This window comes from Quercus robur, chromosome 5 (assembly GCF_932294415.1).
Source record: "Quercus robur chromosome 5, dhQueRobu3.1, whole genome shotgun sequence".
Classification (NCBI taxonomy): Eukaryota; Viridiplantae; Streptophyta; class Magnoliopsida; order Fagales; family Fagaceae; genus Quercus; species Quercus robur.
In genome coordinates, this window is record NC_065538.1 from 84,172,084 (window position 1) to 84,180,707 (window position 8,624).

At 39.9% G+C, this 8,624-nt stretch overlaps 1 pseudogene; it reads right to left on the reverse strand.

Moving 5' to 3' along the window:
* Window positions 1–843: 843 nt before the first annotated feature.
* Window positions 844–3,843, reverse strand: LOC126727459 (cytochrome P450 76T24-like; annotated as a pseudogene).
* Window positions 3,844–8,624: the final 4,781 nt, after the last annotated feature.

Below are 8,624 nucleotides of genomic sequence, written 5' to 3' on the forward strand. Positions count from 1 at the left end.
ACGTGGGACTCATCATACACCCACACACATCACACAATCAATTAAATTGGGGCATCACAATCTCCCCTACTTAAATCCCTAACGTCCTCGTTAGGGCCCACTTTGTGGGGTAGTGTCTCTGAGCCCACATGAGATTACCGAGCCGACTCTGATACCATATGTAACGACCCAAAGAAAAGCGTTAGTCACATCTGTGTTATACCTCAAAAGGACTAGTCACAACTGAGGCTCCTTTCAGTTGTTAATAAAGCCCAATTCAACCCAGTAAATACCCGATGTGGGACTCATCATACACCCACACATATCACACAATCAATCAAGTTGAGGCATCACAATATCCCCCACTTAAATCTCTAACGTCCTCGTTAGGGCCCACTTTGTGGGGTAGTGTCTTTGAGCCCACATGGGATTGCCGAGCCGGCTCTGATACCATATGTAACGACCCAATGAAAAGCGCTAGTCACATCTGCGCTATACCTCAAAAGGACTAGTCACAATTGAGGCTCCTTCCAGTTGTTAATAAAGCCCAGTTCAACTTAGTAAATACCCGATGTGAGACTCATCACACACCCACACACATCACACAATCAATCAAATTAGGGCATCACATTATTGCCATCTTTGATTTCATCACCTCCAATTCCATATGAGGCAATCTCTCATCCAAAAGTTTGGACAGACATGAAAGACAAATACGAAGGCCAAGATAAATGCCAACGATTATCTCCATTTTGAAAACAAGATTACCGGGCACTAGGTGGAATTCGAACCTTATCTGACAACAAATGAGTTTACTAATTGAGTTAACTAGAATCCACAATAGAACTAAAAACTAATGGTGCGTGATATATAATTGTTTTCCTTTATTATGCTTATGCAAAATCCTAATATTGAAGAAATTAGTTTAAACATAGAAAAATTCACATTTATATCTGACTAAGAACAGACAATCAAAGTTATAAGGATTTTATGGGAATAGCTTGGAGGGGCACTGCCCTCTGTAAGGAAATCCCAAACGTCTCACCAATGTCCATGTCTTCTGGCCTCATCTCATCTGGGAGCTTCCAAGCAAAGTAGTGAAGAAGAGAAGCTAACATCAAGTGCAACATTCTGTTAGCTAATGGCAATCCAGGGCATATCCTTCTTCCAGCTCCAAATGGAATGAGCTCAAAATTTCGGCCTTTAAAGTCAATGTCTTGCACTAAAAACCTTTCAGGCATAAATACATTTGGATTTTGCCATACGCTTGAGTCTCGTCCCATTGCCCACACATTTATTAGTATTTGTGCATTTTTGGGCACAATGAAGCCACACATTTCTACATTTGTTTCAGCCTTATGGGGTACTAGAAAAGGCACAGGATTGTGCAATCGAAAAGTTTCTTTCACTATAGCTTGAAGATAATGGAACTTTGAGATGTTTGATTCTTGAACATGCCCATCCTTGCCTAGGACTTCTTTAAGCTCATCTCGAGCTTTTGCCATTTTTTCCGGGTTTTGTAATAACACTGTCATTGCCCATTCCACAGCGCTTGATGTTGTGCCGATCCCTGCTAGAAACAAGTCCTACAATAAATGAGTATGAGAATTGATTGCCTAAGTTTATGGCCTATTGTGGTCAGTGCATAATACAAATAGTATGGAGTAGTGAACCCCATAAAAATAATGTCAATCAAATCACAACAATTCATATTAGTAATTATCAGTCCATAACATTACCAATGGTGCTAAAGGTTAAGGCCCACAAACTAACAAAGATCCCAAGGAGTACTAGCCATCAAGTTTGTTGAAGCTATTTGATGATGAAAACTGGTCATATAGATTGATTAGCATTCATTCCTGCTTTAAATATTATGTGAAATTCACAAATTTCTGAATTGCACCAATTAACAGTCTAAAATGGTACCCATATAAATGTGCATTGGAAATCAACATATGGCCTGATTGGCGAAATGGGGGTCATCTAATTCATAAAGACTTTCCTTAATTGTCAAAATGAGTAATGATGATGAATATGCTGACTTCAAACTATCGATAATGGTGAGGAGCTAGTACGTGTGCGTTTGGCTCCACATTAGAAAATCAGTTTATTTTACTATTCAACTTATTTTTGCTATTATTCATGGGCTCTACTGCATTTTTGCTATTATTCATGAGTTTCACTGAACTATTTCAGCTAACTTTTACCTTTATCTACAATATTTTCAGCAAAAAGTCTTTAATTTCAACAAAATAAGTAGATCTTAAACAAACTCTACATTGTAACAATCACAAATACTATTTACTCATTGAAACCAAGAAAATATTTACTCATTTCCTGAAAGTAAAAAAATTCATATATAAAAAAAATAAATAAATAAGGAAAAACTAAAATAAAAAGCTGATACAGGTCTCATGAAATTAATCTGTCTTATCAAAAACCTTCTTTTTTTTTTTTTTTTAAGTGAATCCTTGTCTCAAAATCAACAATTATATATCTCCTGTTGGAGCAGAAGTTCTTGATCCATTATAATGAATTTAAATAATATTCTACTACTCAGAACAAGTTTATATACAAAAAGTTCAAAATTATTCACCTACTATTAAATATTATTATTTTTGTTATAGATAAATAACAAAGGAGGAAGAGATGAGATTTGAATCAAATACATGATACATCACAAAGTATTTTTTTTTTCTTGTTGAGCGAAATACATCACATGCAAGTATTAAATAATAGTATTAAGTATAATTGTTTTTCAGATATTTTCTTAGAACCATAGTTTTAAAGAGGTAGTCAATTACCAGAAGCAAATGTTTGATATCAAGGAGACTTATCTCTGAATTTTCTTCTTCAATGAGACTGAGGAGTGAATCTAGTGCATCGTTATCTGCTTTAGAACCATTTGATGGAGCTCTTAATTGTTGTCGTTGCTTGATGATATCATCAGGAATCCCAAATGTTTTTGTGTAATAAATCCTTGTCCTTTTGCGTACACCTTGGGGATCAATCAAACGAAGTGCTGGAAAATAATCTGCAATATTTGGCCTTCCAGTTTCTTCGGCAACACCACACACTATGTCCTGGAACTCTTGGGACAAATTAGAGTCATATTGGGCCAAGTCCATAGAGAAAAAAGTGCTTGATATTGAATTAAGAACGTAACTGTTGTGAACACTACTCGACCAATATCAATGGGTGAACCACTTTGGCAACTTTGGCTAACATGGTCAATTAGCTCTTGTACCTTCGTTTGTCGAAGGGCTTGTGTGGCATCAAGACGTTGTGTAGCAAATATTTGGGTAGCACAAGCTTTTCTAAGGTTCTTCCATTTCGAATTTGTGGGCAACCACCCAATTGAAAATTCGTGGTGGTCAAATACACTTGCCATATCTGGGATGGTTCGGCTAGAGAAAGCTTGGCCATTTTTTTGAAGTGCTTCTTTAGCTAAGTTTGGAGAGGAAATGACTATTGTTGTTATGCTCCCAAGCTTGAGAGTCATTAAGGGTCCATAAGTTTTTGAGAGCTTTGCAAGATCTCGGTGGGGTAAGTTGCTAAGTTCAAAGAGGTTTCCGATGATTGGAAAAGGCTTGGGGCCTGGGGGAAGAGTCTGGCTTGCTAGTTTGGAGGTGAGCACACGAATTGATAACCACAGAAGTGGAAGTATCAGCAAAAATACTAGGTAGTAGTCCATTCACTCAAAATTGGTTTGTATTTCTTGTGTTGGATAGAAGAAAATGGTGAGTGTTCTTCCAGAATAAGAAAGTTAGGGGTAAGGTGTGACTGAAATTGATTGAGGATTTGAACTAGATTCTGATGCAATAGTCAACTCAGGTTATCGAATATAAAATCAACCATTGGTTTAAGAGCCTATTTTGTTTTCAATAGAAATTTGGACCAGCTTTTTTTTTTTTTTTTTTTGAAAATTAAATTTGGACTATCTGGTGAAGTTTTAGCTGTAGATGGAATCCAAATTGTCCAATTAAAGATATATTTGTATGTCTAATGGTCCCAGTGCTCCAATTATATTGTAAAATTTATCTTCAGCAGGGCAAACCCTATTTCTATAGCCTCTACCAGCGCCAGCTCAATACATTGTAGTGCCTAAGGCGAAAATGTTCGGTAGGGCCTTATCTCATGTTATAATATTTAAATAATAGATTTTTATTTAACTTTTTATGTTAATTTTTATTTAAATATATTTTTCCTACTTTTTAAGATACAAAGTTATTGAAAAACAATAATGCACAAGTTTCCTTAATATTTTCTTCAATATAACTAATCCACTTTCTTCTTCTTCTTCTTCTTTTTTTTTTTTTTTTTTTTTTTTTTTGTGGCATAATTGATTAGTTATACATTTTTTTTTTTTTTGCAGAATTAATTTTTTTAGTTAACAGTTAGAATATTATAATAAGAAACCGAAAAAATATATATAAATATATACATAGAGACAAAGAAGAAATTGAACGTAAAATTTTATTTAAAAAATAAAAACTTTTTTTACTAAAATAATAATAAAATAAAAAAGCCTAAGAGAAAAGTACATAGTGCTGAGTGGTTGGAGATTACTATGCTACCACATGTCCCCAGGACCCTAGCCCAACCCAATTTGTAAATCACTAAAATTTGACACGTCTATACTTTGTCAGAAGGTTAAAGCTTCACAGTGTAGCAAGTACCAAACAACCAAGTAAACACTGAGAAGTTAAAACAAAGTAGCAAGAACCAAACAATGACAAAAGTAAGCTAGAATAAGATATTTTAGAGTAGTGCAAAACCTGAAGGAGGGCAACGCTCAACGGAGAGGAGGGTCCAATGCGCTGCTAAGAAACGTATGAAAAGTCACTTTCCAACAATTGATTAAGAATATTTGAGGTTCGAGATTGATTTTTTTTTTTTTTTGTCTGTCTTTTGATTTTTTTTTTTTTTTTTTTTGAGAGAGAGAGTATGATTTTTCAGATTCTGGGTTTGGGAGATTAATGACTCACATAGAGAATTGAACACTTTATTGCATGTTCAATGTTTTTTATTTTTATTATTATTATTTTTTATATAAAACTTAATAATACTTTCGATTTATTGGTTAATGTTTGGGGCTTAATTAATACTCTTAATGGTAAAGAAATATCTCTATTACTTAAATTTGAGGGCTTTCTTTTACTTTTATTGGTTAATATTCGAGGCCTAATTAATCTCACAGTGGCAAAGAGATATTTCTATTGCTTAAATTTAGAGCCTTAGGCGGTTGCCTCAATTGCATCATGCATTAAGCATGCCTTGGTCTCTATTTGTATCGTGCGAAATGATAATTGGTAATCACAATAAGAATGTATAAGATGTAGTCACGTTGTCCATATTTTAGTGAAACTAGCAAAAGGACTCGCATGATGCACACCAATAATGTTTTAAACTGTCATGTGAAAAGATTATATAGAATGTTCAAAATATATTAAAATAATAACATGAAGTAATGTGCAGTTTTTATTGAATTAAAGTTGTGGAGGTAAAATTCGTCAGTCAACGTTGGGCCATGGTACTCGTACGAAGCCCAACCATAATAGGAAGCGAAGACACGGGTAGAGGAGCCCCCAGCCCAATCATGTTGGGCCAGGCTTGCTTAAGGGGCGTCCGAGGAGGAGTACCTCCTCGGACGCACCAAACGGGAGTCCGATTCACACCCTTTACATGGTGAAAGGTCATCCAAAATCAAGGGAAAATGCAGGATGTTCAAGGGGCAACCACAACTACCGCATTAAATGCAAGGAAACTACTTTTCCAGCCGCATTAATGTGGAAAGGACAGGAGAACAGTATTATCTTGGCCAGTGCAACTCACAGAAAAGAAGGAGGATGTCCTATGGGACAGGTACTCAAGTAGAGGCCCAGATGATTAACAAGTGTAGGGTCATTATCATTCGAAGGATGCTATATAAGAGAAGAAAATCCCCATGACCAGGAGATCGGAGGGTGGAGAGAGGAAAGGAAGAAAAAGAGAAAAAGAGAGAGGAGTTTTGTAAACAAAGCATAAGATACAGTCCCACGAACTGTTATCCTAGGAAGCTTAATAGAATATCCCCACGTTCAAATGGTTGCATGGCTTACTTATAACTACGTTTACTCTGTCAAGACCTAGTTCTGTGACCCACTTTCTATAAATTCATTGTTGAGGGTCTTTTGGGCCAGAATCGCTTGCCTGCTAGGCCTGGGCCCCAAAAACAGCCCTTACAATTGGCGCCGTCTGTGAGGAGAACTTGTGTCTCGACAAGTGAAACAATAAGGGATGGAAGGATCAGGTCCGCGCCAAACCAGACGTGTAGAATCTCAACGACATGACAACTTTCTAAATCTCGAATGAGCGAAAGACCAAGATAATCAACGAGAGGGCAGTGTAAACACCTCTCACACGAATAGAAGCCGCTCAAAAGGGAAGGATCACGCGTCCCACAAGCACAACGAGCGAAAGGCTCTACAGCAAGAGATTGATGATTTGAAGAAGAAGCTGCGTCGAGCCCAGCGAAAACATCCTTCATCTGGCTCGGACACTAGCAGTGGTGAGGATGGCGAATACAGATGAAGGTCAAGAACCCCTCTGAGCGAGACGTTTTCCTATGAGGAAGAACGGCCTCGCAAACGCGGCCACAAAAGCCCGTCTTACCAAAGCCTGGCCAATGACGCCATGAGCAAGGCCCTGGATTGCATCTCCCAGTCGCCATTCACACGTAGAATAGAGAGGGCAGTGCTTCCTTGGCGGTTCAATCAGCCAACGTTTGCCATATACAATGGTCGAACTGACCCAATGGAGCACGTGAGCCAATTCAACCAGAGGATGGCCGTCCACTCCAGGGACGAGGTGTTAATGTGTAAGGTGTTTCCATCCAGCTTAGGACCCCTAGCAATAAGATGGTTCTATGCCCTCCTGCCGAATTCCATAGATTCCTTTAAACAGCTGACGCAGGCTTTTGGTTCCCGCTTCATCACTAGCACTAGAGTCCCTCGGCCCCTCGACTCTCTCTTATCCTTATCCATGCGGGAAGGAGAAACGCTGAAGGCCTACTCGGACAGATATTGGGAAACATACAACGAGATAGAAGGAAACTACGATGACGTCGCCATTAGTACATTCAAAAGGGGCCTGTCGACAGAGCATGGCTTAAGAAAGTCTCTCACTGGGAAGCCAGTCACCAACGTGCGACAACTCATGGACAGAATAGACAAGTACAAAAGGGTCGAGGAGGACCAGCAGATTGGGAAGGGAAAGGTGAAGGTTGTCCCTCAGGAGAGGAGGGACTTCAGGTCGGACCGCTTTAGCAGCAATAACAAGCCGAGAAGAGATTATATGGAACAGTCCGGACCTACTGGGGCTCAGGTAGTCCACGCTATGTTCCGAGAACCATTGCACGAGATCCTGGAGAAAGTGAAGTGCGAACCTTTCTTTTAGTGGCCGAACAGGATGGCAGGCGACCCCTCAAAACGCAATCAGAATCTATATTGCGCGTACCATCAAGAGCCCGGTCACACCACCGACGATTGCAGGAACCTGAAAAACTATTTGGATCGGCTTGTCCGAAAAGGAAAGCTAAGGCATCTATTGCACCGCCCTGAGCAGTCGAATGTCGAAACCAGACAAGGCGCATTGAGGCCACCCATAGGCATGATAAATGTCATTCTTGCCGCACCTGGGAGAACCGGTTCCGGTCCGTTCAGAGTAATGTCAGTGGGTAGGTTCCCGACGGAGCCAGGCGAAAGGGAATCCAAGAGAGCCAGAGTGAGTGCCCCGCCATTAATCGGGTTCACGGAGGAGGATAAGTAAGGAACTATTCAACCTCATGAAGATGCCCTAGTCGTGACGCTCAGAATAGGAGGTTATGACGTGAAAATGGTATTAGTTGATCAAGGTAGCGCCGTGGAGATAATGTACCCAGATTTGTATAAGGGGCTGAACTTGAAGCAGGAAGACTTGTCGCCATACGATTCACCCCTGCTTAGCTTTGAAGGAAAAATCGTCATCCCGAAAGGCATGATTAGGCTGCCTGTGCAAACAGACTCAAACGTAGTGGAAGTGGACTTCATCGTCGTAGATGCATACTCCCCCTACACAGCTATTGTGGCCCGGCCATGGCTTCATGCACTAGGGGCTGTGTCGTCAACCTTGCACCAAAAAGTGAAGTATCCATCAGAAGGTCGAATCAAAGAGATAGTAGGGAACCAAGGAATGGCCAGACAATGCATGGTGTCGGCAATTTCATGACGATCAAGCAGCGAACCTTCCACTTCAGCCGGGAATAGCTTATAACAATCAATGACCCCGGTCCCAACTACGGGTAATGGAGGATCGGCCATGGAGGTGAGCTGTGAGGAGTTGGAGAAAGTGCTCGTCGGATCAGACCCTGAGAGGTTTTTTCAGATCGGTTCGGAATTACCAGCACAGGAAAAGTCAGTGCTAATTAATTTTCTTCGACGGAATGAGGACGTATTCGCCTGGGATCCTTATGAAGCCCCCGGGGTTGACTCAGACCTCATACGCCATCACCTTAATGTTAATCCGGCTATAACACCGAAGAAGCAACCTCCTCGGCACCCGTCAAAGGAATATGCAGACGCTGTGAGAGAGGAGGTCGCAAAATTGAAAAGAGCTAGGGCTATCAA